The sequence below is a fragment of the Pogoniulus pusillus genome, chromosome 30 (genome assembly GCF_015220805.1).
Source record: "Pogoniulus pusillus isolate bPogPus1 chromosome 30, bPogPus1.pri, whole genome shotgun sequence".
NCBI classification, from domain to species: domain Eukaryota; kingdom Metazoa; phylum Chordata; class Aves; order Piciformes; family Lybiidae; genus Pogoniulus; species Pogoniulus pusillus.
In genome coordinates, this window is record NC_087293.1 from 13159169 (window position 1) to 13182739 (window position 23571).

Consider the following 23571-nt stretch of genomic DNA (forward strand, 5'->3'; position numbering starts at 1 on the left):
CCAGCCAGCTCTGCTCTGTCACCCCTGGCCCCTCAAACACCAGCATGTGCCAACACACCACCATCTTGGCAGGCCCCCTGTGCACGTGAAATGGTGGCGGGCACAGCTGCAGCCACCGGCGGTGCCACCGCGCGTAGCTCTGCCGCTGATTGCATCTCGGTTGTCATGCCACTCAGCGCCAGGCGAAGCTAAATTAGAGCAACTAATTGCACCTCTCTCTGAAACAATCAGGATGACAAATCAGTGGTAATCTCTTCAGTTCTAGAGGGAAGCTACTGCGCTCCCTTACGAGGATTAATCAGCTTTTCATCAGTGTTATTACACCAAAGCTGCCTCGGGAGGAGCCCTCAGGCCACACTGGCTGGGATCACACCACGAGGGCACCACAGCTTGTGGCTGCTGGTAGGGAAGACAAGCATTGGCAGGCTGGTGGCACCCAGCCCTTGTCCACATCACCAGGCTGCCAGCTCGCAGGCCATCACACCTCTGCTCAGCACGGTGGAGGCTATGCCTGGTGGGCTGCTCAGCCAGCATCTGGATGCCTTCCAGGCAGAAGGTCCAGGGCTGGGCTCCAGGAGGACCAGCAAGGTGGCCAACACACAGGAGACATCAGGCCAAGGAACGGCACAAGGAGAGACAACAGGACAGCTCTAGCAGGAAGGAAACCAGCACAGCCACAGTTACACCAGGTGACCACTTTGTTTCCCACAGTCCCTAAACCCTTTGTTAGGTTTCTGCAAGCTAATGGCAAGCCCTGAGGCTCAGTCTTGAGAGCATCCCTACCAGAGGGACTCCCCAGTACACAAAATCATCTTGACTTTTGCAGTGGCACATTAGAGACCAGACAGGGACAAATACCTACACGTGTAACCTCTCTTCAGCCTCATGAATGGCAGGAGATACCCTGGCCCACCCTCTGCGAGGGTTTGCGCCACACCTCCCAGGGTTAGCACCACCAGCACTGCTCTGGGGCTGCTCTAGGGAAGTTGCACCACCCCGTTGAGATGCAGCTGTCAGCAAGTAGCACTGATGCCTTTCAACTCTTCATCACCTGCAGTCAGCAGAACAGCGCTCAGCAGCATCCTTCCTTGGCTGATGCTCAACATCCAGAGGACTTAAACCAGGCTCTCCCAGTTTCACCACTGCTGTCTGGCACGACTGTGTCCAAACAAGCCACCTTCTGTTTGTCCAAAGCTAAAAGAGCAGCACTACAGCCTCTTGGCAACCAATATATCAACTTCTGCACCTCCCCCACACTTTGTGTCAACCCCAGAGCGCTCTGCACCCCACAGATGTTAAGACCAATAGTGGTAAAGGTTTAAACATAAACGTTTGAGACCTTGTGCAGCATCAAGCTGTGGTGATCCTTGGCCAAGATACAGGAGGGGAGGACTCCTGAGGGAAGGTGAGCAGTTCACCATACAAATCCATGGACAAAACTAACCAACTTGCTTTTTGTAAACTCATTTCCTCACTCTGAGGCCTCACTCTGGTACACAAGGTCCCTCTGCTCAGCCAAGCAGGAACTAAACACACAAGCCTGAGTGTGGGGTGTGTGAGGAGGAGGGGAGAAAGCCATAGTGCTCGTGTGAAAGCCCCTGGAGACAAATTCCTGCTCTTTCATACACTCAGACCAACAACCCCTGGGCTCACATGGCTCTGCTGTGCCCTGGAAAAACTCTGCGGAGGGCATGTGGCATTTCAGTCCCCTGCTTCAGCTTACACAAGGACAGGTCACATCATTCCCTCCCCAGCACAGCCCTGCTCTCTGGCACAGTGGTTAGGGCAGGGGAGAAGAGAAGCCTGTGCCTGGCCTCTCCTGGGTAGCTGCACTGGGATGGATTTGCAGCACCTACACACTGGCCCTTGCCCAGGCAAGTGGCCATCTCGTAGACCTGCACTTCACATCCCCACCCCAGCAGTCTCTGTGACAGCAGCTGGCTAGTGGCATTCATGCAACTGAGTTAGCCCTTCCAATGTGGAACCAGGTCCCCCATACCAGCACACATCTTGCTCTCTGCACCAGCATGACCATGATGTACCCATCTATGGACAAAGGCTGGCTGAAACCCATGCCTATTCCACCTCCTGCTAGGAACATACCAGGTCTTGCAGTCAGTGGGCACAATCTTTACTCAGATGCAGGTCAGTGTTGCTGCCAGGGAGCCTGCCCAGTGCAGCAGCTCCAAGCAAGAAGCTGCACAGCCACATAGTAGGAGATGGCCCTTGGAGTCCAGGAGACAGCTGGCAACAAGGCTGGCGTGGGGAGCTCTGTTCAAGCAGATGTCCCTGTGGCTCTAGGGTGAATCACCACCTGCAAGGAATGGAGAGCAGATTGGATTAGCAAGACTCAGCCACAGTTATGGACACCCAGCAGCCCCAGTCCCTGCTCAGGCAGGAGAGAGGCTGATGTTTCCAGGGGAAAACACCAAAATTGCAGCCCATTGCTCATTGATGGGGCCTGGGAAGGGTCTGCCAGCTGTGCTGGGACCCCATGGCATGCACACCAAGACTCCAGCACCCACAGCAGCTCGCTCGTCACAGCTCTCCCGTCACAACCTCATGTTCAACAACTCTGTGCCAGCTCTGCCGTGCTACAGCTCTTGGACTCTGCCATAAAAATGCAATGATGCACTTGAGTTATATAAAGATCCAACTCTTGGAGGAGAAAGGGCTCTTGACGTTTCCCCATGGCTTTTTAGGGTGTGTTCTGAATGCTAAAAGCACGGATGGGAAGCGCAGGGGAGGTGAACCAGCCAGGAAACAGAGCTCTGCAAACTGTTAGACTTAAACTGCTGAGAAATGGAGGAGATGGAAAGCTGCAGCACCTGCCTGCCCCCAGAAGAGCCCTAGCACACATTTCCATACCATAAACACACGCTGGATGTGTCACAGCATCATTATTTCACTTTCCCACTGGCACACATGTGGCCACACACCAAGTGTAGCATGCACACAAAATACTACAGAGATATTTAGGTCATCTTTCTGTGTACATACAGAGAACATCCAGGCAGCAACTTTCTAGTGAAGCTCCAAGTGCTGTAGCAGGAGCTACCCTCAAAACCAGCACAGCCCTCTTCACTCAGACCCTCATGCAAGGACAAATGCCTTCCAGTCCTTGCTGTTTCCCCTCTAAGCACCAAACCTAAGTCACTAGAACTTGCCTTGGCATGCATGGTTAACCTGCAGCACGGTGAGCTGCCCACCAAAGACAGCATGGTGAAGAAGTTGGGTGACAAAGCTGTGCCTGCTCTGCTCCAGGTGGACTCACTGCAGATCCTCACAGCTTTACTCGGGACAAGTCAGTTGGGAGCATGTGAAACCAGAGCATGGCTCCTGTGTGATCTCCGGGAGCTTCCCAGTGCATTCCCTGTTCACAAACACAACTCTCCCCTCCTGTGCTGCTGCTGCTGCCCATAACAAAGAGCTTTTCGACCAAAGGAAAGGGTTAACCCCCACGCAGCCATCGCATTGAGTCTTGGAGGTCTGAGTGCTGCCAACTCCTGAAAAATGGCCACCAGGCAAGCTGCTGAGAATCATCAGAATAAGATTGGAAGGTGTCCACATCAATCAATCACTTGTTGACAGATGACTGGAAGCCCCTACTGTGACCGTGGACAGCTGACCAACTCTCAGCTTAACCTGAAGTCTAACATTAGCCTGTTTGTTTCGTGTGGGTGGCTTCTGCGTTATGACCTTAATAGTCAATCAATCTTGCAGTGAGGAGCCTGGCTGGCAGAAGCATTAATTATCCACACTGCTCATGCATTGAAAAGCTTTATCTTCAAAAACTCAGCATCACTTAGGGAGGAATAACAGAACCCAGAACAAGGAAAATAAGCCCTGCCCCAGACCCTCAGTAGGGAACCTCAGTTCCCGGGGCTGCCGCAGTGCCCACTACAGCCTGGGATGGGGGCGCTCAGGGCAGGGTTTGGTCTGGCTGTAATTCCAGGTACTCATTCAGGCAGCACAGAGGCTGCTGCTCCTGCACCAGCAACTGATGGAATCCGTGCCAAGAGGAAGACGAGGGGGAGAGATATAAAAGGACAACAAACACACATCAATTAAACCTTGCAAGCTGTTAGTCACACTAGTTAATAAGTTCTTTCTATCCGTAAAGTGCTCTTAGTGACAAATCCTCTAACTGGCACTCAGCGTTATTATGGCTTTCAAGATGCCTCCGTCTTTCATGTGCAGCTTCTTGTACACATGTGAGTGCTCCCCGTTGCGCAGTCTGTTTACACTGGTTGTGAGAAGACATCATCAAAGCAAACTGAAAGCAACACTAAATGCTTGGGGAAAGCAGAATTCATTCACTGCCGCCTGCTCGGCAATCGCCTTCAGCCTGGTGAGAGGCAGCGGTCGCTGCAGACCGCAGAGGGAAGGAGGGAAATGGGAGCCCGGCAGGCACAGCCTGTTTGGCCTCTGCAGGGCATCCCCACCCACACCTCCAAAAGCCAACATCTCTCTGCCAGCCTTCCACAGCTGCTGCTCTCCTGTGTCACCCATCACCCGCTGCAGTTGGTGCAAACCCTGTGCACCCCAGGGTGCCAAGCAGGCATGCACAGCACCCATCTTCACAGAATGCCAGAGGCTGGAAGGGACCTCCAAAGCTCATCCAGTCCAACCACCCTGCCAGAGCGGGATCACCTAGACCAGATCACACAGGAACACATCAAGGTAGGTTTTGAATATCTCCAGAGAGGGAGACACCACAACCCCCCTGGGAAGCCTGTTTCAGTGCTCTCTCACCCTCACAGGGAAAAAAATCCTCCTCGTGTTTAAATGAAACTTCCTATGCCTCAGTTCCACCCATTGCCCCTTGTCCTGTCATTGGGCATCACCCAGCAGAGCCTGGCTCCACGTTGAGCAGCCAGACTGGAAGCAGAGGCCCCACTGCCATGAACCTGCAGCAGAGGTTAGGTTGCTCCAGAGAGCTGTGCCCAGGGACGGGCAATATGCACGCAACCTGGAGCAGGACTCTGCTCCAGCAGCAGATAGAGCCAGAGAGCCCAGCTGTAACCCCAGCTTGGCTGTGCCATACTCTGCTTTGGCCAGATCTGCTCAACCACCACCCAGCAGCTCTACTGCCCATGCTTTCAGCTCCAAATCTCAATTTCAGCTTCCTTACACAGTGGCCACATCATTGTCCCAGCACTCCTGAGGCTGTGCTGATGGTGAACATGGTCTGGAGTCTTCCAAAACGCAGCACAGCTCAGTGCCTCACTGGGCACAGCTGCCCCTGCTCTGTGCCCCCTCTGTCAGTGTGCCCTGGGGACAGAGGGGTCTGTGCAGCTGAGGATTGAGGTCGAGGTGGCAGCAGTGGCTGGGAGGCCACCAAGCTATCAGTTGCAGGCAACAGTGTTAGATCTCCTGCCCCAGAAGGTCCTCGGTGCAACCTGGCCTCCTCCGGCTGGCTCAGGGCTTCACGGTCGGTGTCAAGTGGCAGCGTTCTGGATTCTGACCTTGTTGGAATTTGCTCCTGGGGGGGCACACACACACCAGTCCATAAAGTTCCCATTAGTGCAAAAGCAGATGTAAGCACTTTGTTGGCAGAGTTCAGCAGCAGGGAAGCCTGCACTTGATCAGTTCTGCCTCACTGGTCACTGCAGTCAACAGGAATTACCACAGAGGCTTTCTGTGCCCCCTCTCCCCCAGCCTACCCCTCTCCAAAATAAGAAGATTTAGAGAAGCCAGCCAAGCTGGGGCACAGCTCCAACATAAGGCAATAAATCTGCATGTGCTGCTGAGGGGAGCCAGCCCCATCCCAGAGCAGGCATCAGGAGAGCAGCGTGGAGTTGCTTGTTGTACGAAACAAATCTGACCAAAGGGATGCTCAGAATGGGGAGTGAGTAGCTCTGTGACAAGGGACTTCATGGAGGTGGGTGGCAGCTGAGATTGGCTTTTGCCACTGTCCTATAAGGACATTAGGTACCTGGCATTCCTGTGTCTTCCATAGCTAAGGACTCTCAGCCTCACCTTCCCACAACCATTGAGCAAGAGGACAGCCAGGCCCAGGCTAGGAACTTGAGCACAGCTCTCCTCAGAATCTGGCCACCCCTCCCTGGGTCTGGGGCCATAACGCCCAGCTGGAGGGAGAGGAGAGGGCAGCAGGAAGGATGGTGCTGGCACGCTGCAGCTGGCTGGGGCCACGCTGCTTGCCGACACAGAGCGGGCTCGCCGGTGCCGCGGGGGGCTGGGGCTCACGGCTCCCCCTCAGCCCCCCGCCTCCATCGCCTCACACCGACATCCACCACCGGCTGACCTGGTTTCAGCCAGTTTTCCTTCATGATTAACACTCTCTGGGCCCCTGCTCACTCTGTTATTCTCACCAAATTAAAGAGCAGCCCCGGATCCTCGTTAGATTTGCTCACACTTGAGCAGTGTCATGTGGTCAGTAGCCCATGGCAATACACTAAATTAAAGGTCTAATGCAGAATCCACCTACAAGCCTGACAACTAATGAATCGAGGGCTTCAGGCCCCAGAGGACCCGCGCTGGGATGAAGCCACTTCACACCGAGCTGGAGCAGAAGTGCAGTCCCTGGGCTGTCATTCAGAAATAAAGAGTTGTTTAATTTTATTCACCGCAGGACACAAACCGCATCGCTGTAACTACAGCTGCTGCGCCGGGGAGCCAGGAGCCACCAATCCTCCCAGCACCAGGCTCCAGTGCAGCTCCTGCCCATGCACCAAAGGTCCTGGCAAACAAACCCCCTGCTTGGGTTCACCGAACTGGGTTTGAGTCCCCAGAATGGATAGGCTGACTCTTGCGCCTAGGGTCAGATCAAACACCTCCACCCATTCCTCCAAACCAGCACTGGCTGCTCCAGACCACACAACTCATCGACCTGCCAACAGCCCTGCCATGGCACAGCTCTTCCTCCACACCAGCACCCTCTGCTTCCCAACCAAGGGCCCAGGAGGACACAACTGCCCAGCACAGCACCCAGCCCTCGTGTTAAGCACCACTGCCTGTGGGCATAAGGCTACACGTGAGAAAAGAGTGATTTGCCATTGGAATGGGCTGCCCAGGGAGGTGGTGAAGACACTGTCCCTGGAGGTGTCCAAGAAAAGGCTGGGTGAGGCACTTAGTGCCATGGACTGGTTGATTGGATAGGGCTGAGTGGCGGGTTGGACTGGATGATCTCTTCCAACCTGACTGATTCTATTCTAAAAAGATGCTGGGTTCCACTTTGGGCTTTGAGGCCCCTCTCTGTCCTCTGGCCATGGCTGGGTGAGCACTGGATGTAAACAGTGGGGCCAACACAGCAGCCACTGGCTCTGCTCTGAAGCATTTCCACTTGGAGCAGTAGTCTGGAAAGGTTCAGGCTGCGTTAGGCAGCTTCAGTCTCACAAAGGTCAGCACTGCTTTGGCAAGGGAGTGTATGCTGAAGCCTTCCCCCTCCCAGAGCCCTGCTCTGTCTCTCACTCACCCCTCACTGTGCCCAGGCCCATGGAGGCTGCACAGAAGGCCACTGCTCTTCACAGTGTATGCCTGTCCCCACACCAGGGGCTGAGAAGCATCCCCAAGGCATGTGGCACAGGGAGGTTCTGAGCATCAGGGTTGGTAGCACTTCTTCAGGCTGTCTCACACTCTAGAGAGCAGGTCTGTCTCCCAGGGAACAGTCAAGTAAGTCAAGAGCAAAACCAGTGAAGGACCACTCAAATTCCCTTTGGTACCCTCTGCACACCGGCACCACCAGGAACCATGGCTGCCCCAGCAGCATGTCAGTGAGCTTCTGAGTGTAGAAGCAAATTCAGACCCCAGCAGAGCAGACTCACCACAGATCCCACAGGAGCATGACTGGAAATACCTATCCAGAGGACACCCCTCTCTCATGATGGAGTCAATCCAAGATCTCTGCTGTGTTTCTCTCAGGTCATCCCAAAGCCAGGAGGATAGACAGCAACAAGCAGCCTGATCTCCAGCAGAAGGGTCACCCAGCAGGCATCACCCACAGCTCTGCAGTCAGTGCCACACAGGGGTGCTCCGGTCTTGCATCTGGAAACAGTTGGCCATGGACCACCTCAGCATAGCCACCAAAAGGCAGAAAAGTTGAGAGCAGCACAGACCCCAGCGGTGGGTCAGAGGGGAAACATCACACCAGTGGCTCTCATAACAGTCACGATGGTGCCCAGGCAGGACAGGGAAGGTCAAGAGGCACCAACACAGCAATGGGCTCAGTCCAGCAATGGGCAAAGGGCTGCAACCCAGCCAGGCACTGCCAGCACCCAGGCCATGTGTGTGGGCATAGATCTGTACTGGAAGCTATTCGAGTCCAGTCTGCCTCAAATCCTTCAATTACTCCAAATGCTAAGACTGTCCAAAATTTGAGTATCCTGGGCTCACCTCTGGAGCTCCATCGTGCCTTTGGATGGGGATGGCCAGAGCCCAATTCAGCCACAGCTGCTGCAATGAGCTCTGGAGGGGAACACCAGTGAGTGTCACCAGTGGAGGTGGCCATCTCCTCATTGCTGGGGACTCTCCAATGCCCAAAGATGCAAATAACTTGACAAGAGGCAGCTCCACTGAAGGTTCCTCACTGACAAATGCAGCTGTTTCTATGACACTTACAAATGTGCACACAATGGACTCCAAGCTTTGTGCCTAAATACTGTCAGCACTGACAACATTTCCATTATACTGGTAAATAATCTGTTTTGCTGCTGCTTAATTGGGAATCAATACAGTGTCTATGTTTAATTACATTTCCCATTCCAGAGTGGTTGGGATCAGTTGGGCTTCTTCTCTCCCTACAGCGATAAGGGACTTTGTATCTTGGTGTTCAGAGAGCATGGGGGCTGGCTGCTGGAGAGAGCATCCCTGAAAGGAAGTGGGGGGAATTAGCAGGATCCTTATGAACCCATGTGAGGGGAGGCCAGGAACACCCTTACCTTTTCCCATCTGCAAGCATCCAATTACTCAGCTCGTCAAACAGCCTGTGTGTGCCACACAGAGGGCTGGGTGCCCAGGTGGAGCAAACCCCATCACAGAGGTGTGTCGAGATTCGGGCAGTGCCTTGGCACAGGTGTGACTGATGATGCCCGTTCCCCCAGGAGCAGTGCCCTCTCCCCAGGGAAGGTGCCAATTCCCTGGCACAGCCAGGCTGGCACGGTGACAAGGTGCTTGCTGGTGGCAGCAGGGTCCCTGCTTGGGGAGGGCCGTGGTGAGCAGCGCAGGAGCGAGCGGTGGGATATAAATAACAATCTCTGCGCTGTCTGGGAGACAGCTGGGTGGGAACTCCTGCAATTACTTGCTTGTAAATGGCAACCTTTACATGTGCTTGACTCGTGACATCTTTACGTGCTGTCTCTGGAGAGCTCCCAGCTCGGCTGCTGGAGTTGCCTCCACTGTGGGGTCGGCGCTCCCACTGCCTCACCAAGACCGCCCCAGCCAGGAGCATGCTGCTATGGATCCTACCTCCCCACCCTGCTGCAGGGCAAGGCTCTGTGCCCACCTCTCCTGCCCTGGTTGCAGCCAGGTTAGCCCCCAGCTCTGGTTGAGAGTAGCCTCTAGCCAGGTGCATGCTGCCACTATCCACTGCATGGTTCAGGCACACACAGCCATGGACCCAAACCTCCCTCCCTGTCTCCAAAGCACAGGCAGACCTGCAGCACATGGAGGAATCACTGTCTCCACTGTCTGTGGCTGGTCTGAAATGCTTCAGTGCATCCCCACAAAGGAGCAGCCACCTGAGAACCCACCCCAGGAGTCACTGAGCTGCAGATTCAGGATGCAGATCTCCAGCCTTTGAGCGAGCAGGAGAACACTCACCAGGGACCCTGCAACAGGAGGACGCTCCCTAGGGACCCTGGAACAACCATACCAGGAGGCTTTGCAGCCACATGGCTCAGCCACCCAGAGCAGCTGCGCAGTGCTGGGAGCAGCCAGCAGGCACTGGGAAGGCTGGAAGAGACAGCGATGGGCTGTACCATAGCCACCCCTGCCAGCCAGGCTGGGGTGAAAGCTTCCTTCTGCTCTTTGCCATGGATTCCCCTCTATGTGTTGGGTGAGGAGGAGCCCCCAAGGCTGAGCCACGTTTGGCTGCTGCTGGTACACAGCCCACCCACCCATATTGCTCCATCAGGGCAAAGCACAACCTTCCACTGCAGGTTTTCTATCCCTAGCTCTGTATTTTAGCCTGACTTTTTTTTTTCCTAGGCAGACTTCAATCTCATTAATTTTAAGACACTCTAAGCTCTCTTTAGCAGCCTCTAACATAATTCTCCTAACTTAAGATACACCAGATAGAAGCAGCCAATCCCATTCGTAATTGTATCTATGGCCAGCAATTCAAATCCACTTCCCCTGATTTAGTGTCCTATTTGTATTCTATCAATAAATGAAGTTCTCAGGACCATATTCCAATGGAAGCAGCACTATGCTCTGGTAGCCAAAGCCAGCAGAGGGAGGAAAAAAAAAATCCATTGCTAAACCAAAATGTCTTGTAGTATATGATTCCTTGACTTATTGTTCTCTCCTCTTCACTGCACTTGAATATTAAATGTTGTATTAATAGCTCACTCTTAATTATCCATGAGTAATGTACTACAGACAGAAAATTAATGGAGGGAAGCACCACAAAAATTGAAAAAGCCTCTCACTATCCCCGACATGTTTTCAAGCTGCCTGTGAGAGGAAGGGAGGCTCAACAGACTGCCACAGGCACAGTCAAGGACCAGTGCTGGGGAAGGGTCTCCTCACCCCTCTGGATGTTGGTTGCTGGGGGAAGGAGATGGTGAGCAGGAGTATGGCAATGACCATGTAGACCTGGAGGCCTAGAGAGGAGAAGGCAGGGGTGATGCTGCCTCTGTCCTGGGGCTCAACATGGAGATGAGTGAGACCAGAGTGAGAAATTTAAGGCTCTTAAGGAGACTTCTCCATAAACACAATTCAGCTCCTGGACTCCACTGCTTAGGAAGGTGTTGAATCATAGAAACACAAAACTGACAAGGATGGAAGGCACCTCAAGGATCATGTAGCTCCAATCATCCTGCCATGGGCAGGGACAGCTCACACTATATCAGGTTGCTCAGAGCCTCATGAAGCTGGCCTTAAAATCTCCCAGGGATGGGAAGTTGAGACCCCAGCTTGAGAAGACTGCCATGGGACTGGGTGGTTGTATGGATTCAGTGGATTCTCAGAGTTAAATGTGACAGCTGACATGGTTTGAAGTGTTCTCCCTCCGGCACCCAAAAGGGAGGACCTCTCAGCTCTGCTGGGACATCTTCCCCTCCCCAGGATCAAGGTCCTAGCTCTGACCCTGAGCTCAGTGGGCAGCAGGACAGACCCACAGCACTCAGTGGCTCCCCAGTTTCATGCAGGTTCACATCCCATGGACACGGACTGGATCAGCCAGGCAGGATTTACCTGGAAATACATCTCAGCATTCACCCAGCTAAATCTCTCCCATGGTGCTCAGCTTCCTGACAGGTCATCCACCCCTAGAAACTGAGCCCTCTAAGATGCTGCCATTGGCACAGACATATGACATGGACCATATGTGTCACCATTCTCAAGGTACTGCCCTGCTCTCAGTGTCTTTGCCTCTGTAGGTGAGAACAGCCACATGCCACGCAGAGGGCAACACCTATTCCTCTCCCACCACAATCTCCATCCATTGGACCATCTCAGGGTCTGCGGAAGCAAACCTCAGCTTTCCAAATCACACTCTTGGCAATACCACTGCCAGCAACAGACACCATGGGGACAGACCCAGCAGATGGACTAACAGACCCTTAAACAGGGAGCCTGCTCTTTAAGCCAAACCAGCAGCCTGCTCCCTGTGTCAGCACTCTTCAGCTGGGCTGTGAAGCTGCCTCCTGCGAGCAGATGACAATTGGCACTTAAGGAAAAGTTACAGCTTGGGTTCTCTTACCTCCATCACCAGAAACACTGCCTGGAGAAGCACTGCACTAGTTGTCTGTGCCCTCATGGGATGCACAGGATTTGAAAGCTCTGAACTTTGTAGAGCTTGTTTATAGAGCTGCTCAGCGCAGGGAATGCTCAACATGGTGTTCAAAACCCAACAGGCATTGCCAAGTTCTCCTTGCATGTCGCAATGTCACTTAACCACTGCCCTGAGCTCCTGGTGCCACTCACAGGGAAGGCACCAGGGCACAGAGGTGAACTGCAACAGGCCCCTACAAGGTCACCCCAAGAGCTGAAGCTGGGAGTCCTCTGAGAACAGCCCAGTTTGAACTGCTCCACCACGGCTTGTGTCATCTCGTGGACTGTACTACACTGAGGGCTACACTGCTGGACATGCCTGCAAAACCACCACAGAGTGCTTCTGTGCCCGAGCTGAGCAAGCACAGCTCCTGCAAGACAGCCAGGGGCTGCAGCAGGCAGGGCCACCGCAGCATCCACCTCTGCGGGTGCAGCCCCAGGGCTGCTCCAGAGGAGTGACAAGGTGAGGTGTCCAATTAAATATCTGCCTCCCATTGCTGGGGCCCTGCAGCAGCCATGAATTATGCAGCAGCTCGCTCCCATGTCAGCAGGATCACAATATTGATGAGTTATCCCGTGTGTAATCTGATCAAACCCAAGATAAACTCAGCAAAAATGGAGTGCAACATGAGCCTCTCCTCTCAATAACCCATCTCCAGCCCAGCCCTGGGAGGGTCTCCCCACTCTCCTGGCCTCCACCAGCCCAGCCCTGGCAGCTCCTCACCATGGGTTGGCCCCGTGTGAAGGCACGGCCAAGTCGGCGGCACTCACCGAGAGCTGTGACCTGCGCTGGGCAGTCGCTGGTGCTACCTGGGGACACTCCTGTGCCATCTGGAGCTGGGGGCTGGTGGTCTCCCGGCGCATTCCACACGTCTGCGTTTTGGCATTTAGATTAATGCTGGAGACAGGGAGGAAGGAGCTGCCCTGTCTCGGGCTGACTCCCTCTGCTCCATCCGAGCGCATGACGGATGGCAGCGCGCAGCTCCCACTCGGAAATGCTTCCAGTTCCACACGGACACGGACAGACTCCAGCTCCCATGACGAGCCGACCACTTTATAATCCTGGCCCAGATGCTTTTGGTAACCTGGGAACAGCTGAAATACATCCCACATGAACACCATGAGGAGAGAGAAAGTACTTGGTGCTTCTGGACATGTCTGGTCACCAAGCCCACACAGAAGGCCAAGGGCTGCGAGATGAGAATGGAGAACACTGCTCCTTGCCCCAGCACCTCCTTAGAGCAGCAGGGACTGGTGCAGCTCACCCCGAGATCAGTGAGGCCACATCACCCCAAAGGCTGCTCTCCTCCTGTTTCTGAGGCATCTCAATAAAGAAGAGAAGAGGAGGCTCAGGGGTGATCTCATCGCTGTCTACAGCTACTGCAGGGAGGATGTAGCCAGGTGGGGTTGGGCTCTTCTGCCAGGCAACCAGCAACAAAACAAGGGGACACAGTCTCAAGTTGTGCTGGGGGAAGTCTAGGCTGGATGTTAGGAGGAAGTTCTTCACAGAGAGAGTGATTGGCATTGGAATGGGCTGCCCAAGGAGGTGGCGGAGTCACCATCCCTGGAGGTGTCCATGAAAAGCCTGGATGAGACACTTAGTGCCATGGTCTGGTTGACTAGATAAGGCTGGGTGCTAGATTGGGCTGGATGAGCTTGAAGGTCTCTTCCAACCTGGCTGATTCTATGATTCAAGTGGTCAGGCTGACACTGGTCCAACAGATGTGAAGATCTGTGATGAGCAGGAGGAGGGAGATGGGGGGGGGACGACGACTTGGGCTGGGCCAGGACCCTCACAGGGTCTTTAGCCCCGCTGATGAGCCTGTGAGGAGGGACAGGAAGGGTGCTGCCTGGAGACATTTGATTTCACAGATGTGTCTGTCTGTGCACGAGGGAGAAACTTTCACAGTTTTACTGCTTCTCAAATATTTTAATGCAAGCCATTTGGTGCCATATTTTGAAGCAGGGAGAGCAGCCTGAGCTCCATGCGCATTAGCAAATGTCTCCACGTTAGTGTAAATACAAGGAGCAGAAAAGCACAGTCTGACTCCTAATCCATATGGTTATTCCAAATAGATTGCGTGGTCTTAAACTTTGGCTTATTAGACTGGATCTTACATATGGAAGGAATTAAAATGCTGGATTTACAGTGCAGGCTAATCAGAACATGTTTAACTTATGATGCCCCAGAAGACCCAGAAGGTCAGAGCCTCCCAGACACCTGGCACAGAGTCTGATTCCACTCACACCGGTGTAAGCCTCACAAACACCCTGGTGTTGCAGGGCCTTTACCGTGGGGTAAGGCCAGGCAGAATCCGACCCCAGCACTCTAATAGAAGCAGGCTGCAAAGAGGAAATTCCTCATTTCCCCCTGACTAGCCCATACAAGCCCAGAGACAATGGGGCCAAGTGTGCACTGCGCAGGGCTCCCGCACCGGGTGCTGGCCAGCTTGGGGCTGCTCTGCCCTGACTCTTCCTATCTGAAAAACTCATCAACCAGCCTACTCCCTTGCCTCCAATAAAAGGTCACTTCGGGGCTTTTAGGACCTTTTTTTTTTCCTTCAAGAAAAAAAACAAAACCTTTATCTCTATTTTTTGGGTTTGTTTTGTCTTTGTAATGCTGCGTCCCAGGGTTGTGAAGCTGTTAAAAGCCAGGTATGATATCACCGGCAGAGAAGCCAGAACTCACAGGAAGATACATAATACATTATTTATTTTCCTGGTAATTTACTCCTGGACAAGGCAAGGCTCATCTCGGGTGCTTTAAAACACACATTTCCACCACCCCAGATGGAAGCACATGGAGCTACCCCACCAAAGAGTCCCTCTTGCAGCAGCCTGAGCCTCACCCGCTTTGGTTTCGCATGGATTTATTCCACTGATGTCGTTTCCATGTGAGTCAGTTGCCTTTTTATTACTCCTCTCACTACAGCTTTCTCCAAAGTTGCTGAATTTCTGGGCTTGGAGAGATGACAAAAGAATACACTGCTCACCCCTTTTCACACTGCTCTGTCTGCTCTCGCTGTCTGACATCTCCCCGCAGGGATCACTTCATACGTTGTCTCCAGTTTGCTTGTTTTTCCAGCGTTGCTTTTTCTGTGAAAAGCTAAATTGTTGGGTTATGAGCACATTTTTAAGTAGAAGGCTTCAGGAGAAGCATTCCACTTTCGCTTCAAACTGGCTCTCTTCCAGCAGCTACCTTTGCTTCCCCTTCTACATGTAAGGAAATTGTTTGGTAGCAGCTTGGGCAAACAGGCGCGCTGCTAAAATGCTTCAGCACGCCTGTCCTCAGACCACACCACCCTCATGCTGAGGCACTAACAACTGATGGGGGGAACAAAATCCAACATTTTAACAAGCTGTCTGCACGCACATCACTTGAGGGCTGAGGAAAAGGAAGGAAGCTTCAGTCCAACAGGTCACTGCCTTCAAAGTCAGCACAAAAGCACAAAGCAGTTGGGCTTTGAGGAGCTGCCGCGCTCGTACCAGCGACATCTCCACTGTGGCTCTGCAGAACCTCAGTTCTAAGGGGGAAAGAGGAATTAGGGGGAAAAAAGTAAGTTTTCACTAAGCACCTCTTACCCTGGTGCTCTGGAATCTGCACAGTGCTGCCAGAGCAGAAGCATTCACTGCCATGTGAGGTTATTTTCATCATTCTGCTGAAAAAATAAGACATGGTCGTCAGTGCCTGGTGCTGCTTTGAAGGAAAAGACACAGCCTGTGTTCAGAGGTATCACTGTGGAAGCCTTCCTAAAATTGTGGGTTTTTTCTTGCTCTGACCAAATTGAGGCAAAACTGACCTGCCAGACCACCTGAAAAGAGGATTTCTTGAGAAAACTATTTTTGGTGATGTGAGCTGAGCTCATAGCTCACCTGGATGCCAGTGGCACAGCTCCACTCTCAGCACCTTTGGTATCCAGTTTGAATCTCCACTTCTGACTGCTACAGAAACCCCCTGGAAACAGGATGGGGCAAAGAGAAGCTCCAAAGGCAAAGCTATGGCTGGCACAGCCAGGGTGACCATGCCCTGCTGACCATGAAGTCAGAAAGCTCCACCAAAAGCCACACCAAATGTCCTGCCCAAATGGCTCCAGAAACGACCCCGCTTCTCCCCACAGATCTCCTAGCTCAGGTGGTCTCACCATGGAGAGCAGGAGCTGCTGTGCCTGAAGCTGCTGGAAAAACCTCACCACAGCCAGTCATTTATTAGTCTCCTTAAGTGCCAGAAAGCATCAGCTCAGAGACTGGAGCATTCCATTTCTCCAGTGCCAAGTCCTGCACAGCAGGCCAGGGGGTGGCTGATGGCCAGGGTGACTGAGAAACAGGACATCCTCACCCTCCTCAGCCTCAGTGCAGACCAGGGGTCACAGCTCAGACTTGCAGAAAGCCACATGCTGGGCTGAGCATCCGACAGGACTTGTGATCAGAGCAAAAGCCAGCACCTCCGTGGAGGCAGCATGACAGCACTGCAGCTGCTCCATGATCCTGGGCACAGGGCACCTTCCTGGGCAAAGTCCTGAGAGCAAAAGTGAAGCCTAGAAGAGTTTTCCCCATGTGGTTCACTACAAGAGGAGCACCCTACCTTCACTTGAAACATCACCAGATGTTGCTGTCAAAGGATGCAGCAGAACTCAGGAAGGCCACGGAGGAGCAGCCATGCGCTGGGTGCAGGCACTCAGCCCCCAAACACAGGTCTGCAAAAAAAGACAAAACTGGAGGCCTGGGGCCTGCCAGGCTCTTCCTTGCTTCAGCTTCTCATTACTGAGGAGCAGAAAATGATAAGGAGAATTTTCTCCTTTGGGTTTTGGGGTTTTTTTTTTTAGGGAAATGATTAAATTGGGATCAGCTTTTCATCCTTCCCAGAAAAAAAAGTGCTCTGTCATCTCGTGCCCGTTCACCTACGCAAAGACAAGATGACATCTCTGGCTAAAGGCCGACAGTTCTGCACCTCCTTGTCACTTTTAACAAGAAAATAATCCTGCAGGAACACTTGGGAAACAAATGGGTGTTGACACTCCTCATCTGCTAGGTGCGTTCTACGGAAGGCAAGAAGCACTGCATTAGCGTTTGACCTCCTCACCTTCTGACACGGGGAGGAAATACAGAGAGAGAGGCTCAGAGAAGCTGATGCTGGAGCCACAGAATAATGAGAGCAGGCAGCATTCAGAGGCAGCAGCTCCCCAGCTCTGTGGGAAGGGAAGGCAGGGCTGGGGCCAGCCTGGGCAGAGGGGCTAGCCCTGCTTTCAAAAGGCACTGAGAGAGCTGCCAGGGGCATGCAAGAGCCCCAAGGACCAGTGGCAACTCTCATGCTCCTTGCCACCTACCACTGCCAACGGCACCTCGTAACTGGTGCTGGAGGCAGGAATCATAGAATCAACCAGGTTGGAAGAGACCTCCAAGATCATCCAGGCCAACCTATCACCCAGTCCTAGCCAGTCAACCAGACCATGGCACTAAGTGCCTCATCCAGTATTTTCTTGAGCACCTCCAGGGATGGTGACTCCACCACCTCCCTGCGCAGCCCATTCCAATGGCTGGACCTGACCAGAAGAACAATGGAACCAATACTGGGATGTTCCACTGCACAGGCCACAGCTCTGACAGCTCCTCAGCGAGCCTGGCACTCACTCACCTTACTTAGAAGGAGGGTTCATTACCAAGTGACCTCATCACACCAAGAGCTGCTTCTGGAGATGAGGCCACAAGGATTGGAAATCCACACCTTAGAAAAGGACCATAAAAGCATTGCCAAAGAACTGAGCACAAGGTCCTACACACAGGCTGCACTCCCTCCATGTGAGCAAGCTGATAGCCTCCCACCACAGCTCATATTTCCCCCCAGCTCCATCCCCACACCATCACATACTGTGCTGAGTGGCTACCTGCACAAGAGAGAACTTCTCTGTCCTGCTCTAAAAATGCTCACAAACCACCCAGCACACTTCCAGCTTCTGCTCTATGTAGCCTGTGGGCAGGAACAAGAAGGACTTCCTCGGCTCCCAGCACTGCCAGCTGCTGCCTTCAGTCTGGGCGCAGTGGATTGCACCAGATAAGTCACACCAACCCCATCTCCTCTGCCCTGAGAAGAGACTACCAAGAAACCAAGCCAAGCTTTGTCTTCTGAGCAGTCAGACACTTCCTCCACGCCTGGGCTGCCAGTATAGGCAGGCTTGCTCTTTGGACACAGCACTCGGATGACTTTTCACGTACGTGGGCACCAGATGGTCTCACTGCTTCCCCGGTCCGGATGGGTACGGCGCTGCTGCTGCTGCCGCTGCTGCCGCCGCCTCGACAGGCACAAGTCCTTGCCTGCAGGAGGTGGGGGCACTCGAGGAACTCGCAGAAATATTTTCCCACCGGTGGCTGTCGGTCTGAGCTAATGCAACATGACAGACATCTCGCTCTGAACAATGTGCTGACATTCAGAGCCCGCTCGCCGTGCTCCAGACCGCGCCATTGTCACCGCTGCGCGAAGGCAGGCGGGGGGGACACATCTCCTCTCCGAGCTGGCTTTCCAGCACCCTTCTGAAGTGCTGGGGCTGGGGAAGGCCTGGCATTCCCTCCACGAGACGGCTCTGTAGCAGGTAGCATGGTGCCCATGGTAATGTCAGTGGGAAGAGGAGGACGGGAGGGCAGGGAGCAGAGCAGGGCTGCCTGAGCAAGGAGGCTCCTGCAGAGCCGCTCTCATTAGCGCCCAGACACATCGGCGGCTCCTCACCTTGCAGAGGCAAACCTGGCCCCTGCCACATCTGCCATCACCCCTGGAAGAGGTGCAGCGAAGCACGGGAGCAGGAGCCAGCCACGTGTGCCTGCCGTGCCCAGCCCAAAGACAACCCTTCCACCAACAGCGCATTCCAGGAACGGCTCCGGGAGCTACCAGCACAACGCTGTGGGAAGGCAGGATGGGAGTCTCTAGGATGGGTACCTCCAGGCTGCAGGGAGCAGGACAGGAAGCGTGGCTGTGCCGCCGAAACCTCGCCAGCTACCCATGCCCTGCTTACACAACAGCATTACACAACGCAGCTCTTCAGCAGATTGCATAAGGACAGGACGGGCACACCTTGAAACCCTGGAGCCACGGCATGCCAGGGCAGCAAACCCATCCCTGGTCACCTGAAAGCACCTTCCCCCCACACACACACACTGCCTACCCACTGACCCTTTAAGTGCCTCTTGGAGGCACAGCCCAGCTCAGCTGAAGAAAAAGAACTGTTCCACCACACGCAGGAAAAAGGCTGATCTGACCCCAAATGACAGTGCCAGGGAGTTGCTTCTTGTTGGACAAAGAAAAGGTTTCAAGCTCCAGAGAATTTAAAGTCATTTCTGGTGGAGCAAGAGGCAGCCTGACAACCCACAAATTCCAGCTTGGTGACAAAAGCAGCACTGTGGTCACCAATAATGCCTGATTTCTACTCTGAGCTGCTGCAAAGAGGAGCACTGCAAGGTGCTGCCATGCAGCAGGTGGGAAATCCTGGTCTGTGTTTCAATCACACCCAGCCAGCCCATCCCAGGTGTAAAAATCCAAGCATCTACTGCACAACACAGCACAAGGAGAAGGCTGCTGGGAAGGATGAGGTTTGAGTTTCCCCCTGGCCACTAACGTTTCCATTTCCTGCACCTGAGCAAGATGCCTGCAGCCTGAGCAAGGATTTACGGTGGAGCTGGCCTGGGAGTCCCTCTGCTTCTCAAGGAAGTATCAGGAAATAAAAGGGCAATTGCATTAGTCAGTCAGCAAGAGCTGAGGGTTTCTGCTTGGTTTCAGATGACAGCAGGTAAAGACATTGCTTGGCTGCAGGCAGCAGCACCCGTGCCAGGTAGGGCCAAGTCCCCCTTGTGTTGAGCACTGCTCAGAACCCGAGCAGCCACATAGCAGCACATCTGTCTTCTGGTAACCACCAGCACCAACGTCAGGTAACTACAACAAGGCTCTCCTTCCCTTGCCAGGTAGGGCAGGTCCCAGCACACACCAGTGCCTCACCTGGGCTCTGCTCCAGCTACTGCTATCTGTGCAGGGGTGGATGGAGCAGAACATCTGCAGGGAGCAAGCATCCCTGTGGAGGTCCTCCCCAGCTGGTGGGCTGGCACAAGCACAGCTACAACTCTACTGAAAACTCCCACTAACATAGGACTTGCCTCTTCCACAGCTGCATCCCACAAGCAGCTCTCAAGCTCTCACCCTCTCACAAGCACTAAAACCAGCTCCTTCTGTCCCTGAGCTCCCGCAGTGGTGGCACAGGCACCCATCAGTATCCACATACTCCTGAGCCCCTGCCCTTGCCCACCCTACAACCTGCTCATCCACACCTGTCCAGAACATGCCTTCCAAGGGTACATTCTCACCAAGTGTCTCAATCCAGTTCTAGCTTTTCTCGCCACACAATTAACCCAGCACTTCCCAGACCCAAACTTCCCTAACCTCCTCCCTTCCTTGTGCCATCCTCCACACAGCTCTCTGTTGGTAACCACACAAACAGTTTCACCCATAGTGCTCTCTCCACTCACTCCTTTCTTATCTCACTCTTAAAAGGCCACCTCCAACTATTCCAACAAAACCCAAGGTAGCCCAATCCAGCTCCTGCTAGCCTCTTCTCTCCTCCTCCCCCCCAGATATAGATTTTATACTTGAACCTACTAAAGTTGGCTGAAAATAATGATAGCTGACAGACGCTGGGTTAAATAGGCCACAGTCTTTCCCTTGGGCCTAATTTAGACCGGATATCAAAATGATATAAAATATCATTGCTCGCCTTCACTCCATCAGGACATCTGCAGACAGACCCACATTAACTCTTTCCTAGGAGTGCTTTGTCTGCAGTGTCACCTTGGAAGACAAAGCACACATTTCATCTGACCTCCTCCTGACCTAAAGCCAAGCTCCGAGGGAGCTCAGGTGCTCCTCAGTGAAGGTGCTGAAGTTCAAGCTCAGCACCAGGCCCTGAGCAGGGTGCACAGGCATGGAGTTTTGAAGGCATCCAAGCATTTTGCTGTGATGTTGTCAAGGTGAGATCACAGAATCAATCAGGTTGGTAATGACCTTTGAGATCATCAAGCCCGACTTATCACCCAACACCACTGGATCAACTAAATCATGGCACCAAGTGCCACATCCAGTCTCTTTGTAACACTTCCAGGGATGGTGACTCCACCACCTCCCTGGGCAGCCCAACATACCCAGCAAACAGCCCAGACAGGAATAACAGACCTTGAAAGGGAGTTCAAACTGATACAATGTGAGGAGGAGGAAAGTGGTTTGCAGCCTTTTCCAGACAGACATCTTACCACCTTTTTTAAAGTAACCATCTCCACCAGCAGCTCCAGAGCCAAGACATCACCGCCTCAGCAGAAGCAGGCACCACATCTGGGCAGCCATCACCTAGTGCTGTATTATCCAGGCACTGTCATCAGTCCTGCACTGGTGTCAAAAGCTCTGGCTGAAGGCTGCTGCTGGACACAGGGCAATCTAGCAGCCTGAAGGCACCATCCACAGCTGCTCTCATCCTTATCAGCAAAAAGCTGATGCTCACTTTATGGATGTAAGCTGCAGCACAGGAGGTTCCACCTCAACACAAGGGGCAACTTCTTGATTGGAAGGGTCCCAGAGCACTGGAACAGGCTCCTCAGAGAGGTTGTGGAGTCTCCTTCACTGGAGACTTTCAAGGCCTGTCTGGATATATTCCTGTGTGACCCAAGCGAGATTGTATGGTTCTGCTGAGGCAAGGGGGTTAGACTCGATCTCTTTGGGTCCCTTCCAACCCCTGACATCCTGTGAGCCTGTGACCTCTGGTGGGTTTCCCCTCAACTAACAAGAATTAGACATCCAAAAGCTGTCCTCAGAAGCTAGTTCCAAGATATCTTATCTTGGAACTTAGCAAGAGAACTATCACACAGCAACCTGCAGTATCCCAAGGAACACCTCCTCTCAAGTGCTATTTCTCTTCAGGGAGCTACTTCAAACAGCAGCAGCAAAACCTTTCAAAGATCCTCTAAATCCATCCTCTCCAAGAGAGTCCAACTGAGGACACACTGCCTCATCCTACCAGCACCACTTGGGTGGCTGAGCCTGCACACCACATGACTGCCCAGCTCAGCACAGCCCTCTGTGTCTCCTGGCTCAGGTCAGGCCACCAGCCTGCATTTCTCCTCAGAAGGAGGTGGACATGAGTCCCTCGTTTCAAGAAGGTCTGTGTTGGAGTGGGCACCAAGCACTCAGCTGGGCTCCAGTCCACCCCACCAGCTCTCTCTGGGTACCCACCACCTTCAGTCGAGTTGCTGCAGGTTTGTGACAACATCCAAAATGTCAGAATAGGGGACAAAAAGAATCTTAGAAGTGAATGCCATGGGTATGGGATGGATGCAAGCAGCATCCCACAGACACGTACCAGCACCATGACCAGCCAGGAGTGGGATCCGCCCCATAGCCAGGCAAAGGCCAGGCAGACATGGCTGCACAGCAAGGCACACATCTACTTGGGCAGAGCTAACATGGCACCAACCTTCAGCTTGGAATCCTAATGGCCTCAGACCCATCAGCCTTCCATAGTATCCCAGCACAGTACCTCAGGATCTCCACGTTTGTGCCTGAGCACACAGCAGCTCAGCCCCTGCCATGTATTCTAATGAATATGCATGTGGTGAAAGAGTCAGAGTCATGCACCTGAGGTGAAGCTTTGCATATTCTAACTTTCTAACACTTAGCTGCACAGTCCCACTTCATTAACCTGACCTTCTGCAGCTCATCTCCAGCTTGTTGGGTTTGTTTCCTCTTAAAATGAAAGAGAAACATCACAGGAGAGCTCCCTGTTTCTATCAGGTGTTCAGGATAGGATCCACAAGAGCCCTCATCCAGCTCTCTCTAGCACTCATCCTCACTGGACCACGGCCAGATCCAGCCCTGTTGTACTTGTCCCCACCTCGCATCAGTCCAAGCTAGGGACAACGTCCTGCTACTGCTAGAATTGTCTGAAACTGGGAAGCCTCATCTTCAGCTGGGTCTGAGTTTGCCAAGGGTTAAGTGATCAAGCCCTAGTTCCTCCTGGCAATTACACTGGCCAGGCTGAATATATTGATTGGAAGCTTTAATCCAGAGCTCGTGGTTATTTCTGAGAAATATTTCCAAGGCAAACTTTCCATCTCTCCCCTCTTCACTGGGCAAAAGCAAAAGTATCCAAGACAACTAAGGACCCTGGCAGGCTCAATACCAGCAGCAGCCTTTTTCTGTCAGCCCATGAGAAAGGGACGAGCTTGCCCACTTCATCTTCCAAATTCTATCCCCTTTCCTTGCCAGCTCTTGGATTTTAGCAGCTAAACTCCCTCAGACTAATTCTGCTTCAAGATGTCCAAAGGAGCAGGGCTCGCCCTGCACTTGCAATTCAAGCTGCAGACAGCATCTCAGCACCATGCCCTTGCCCTGACACACAGTGGCTGGGGAAACACAGACCAGGACCTAGCACCATGGGGAATCACAGAGTGGTTTGGGTTGGAAGGAACCTTAGAGATCAGGTAGTTCCAATCCCCACACCACAGGCAGGAACCTCTTCCACTAGACCAGATTGCTGAAGGCCTCATCCAACCTGCCCTTGAACACTTCCAGTGCTGCAGCCTCCACAGCTTCTCTGG

The 23571-nt window shown here is 53.2% G+C and overlaps 1 long non-coding RNA gene across 7 annotated transcripts in view; it reads right to left on the reverse strand.

Annotated features, from left to right (window-relative positions):
- Nucleotides 1–679: 679 nt before the first annotated feature.
- Nucleotides 680–23571, reverse strand: part of LOC135188612 (uncharacterized) — a 43938-nt gene continuing 21046 nt past the window's right edge. For 3 of the 7 annotated variants that reach the window (XR_010307758.1, XR_010307757.1, XR_010307760.1), the window contains 3 exons: nucleotides 16538–16649; nucleotides 15538–15614; nucleotides 14641–15061 (listed from right to left, as the gene is read on the reverse strand). This is a non-coding gene — a long non-coding RNA (uncharacterized LOC135188612). Of the gene's footprint in view, nucleotides 2315–12726; nucleotides 13051–14640; nucleotides 15062–15537; nucleotides 15615–15828; nucleotides 15911–16537; nucleotides 16650–23571 lie in introns of those variants that run through there. The other 4 variants (XR_010307759.1, XR_010307762.1, XR_010307761.1 and 1 more) reach the window with 4 other exon arrangements.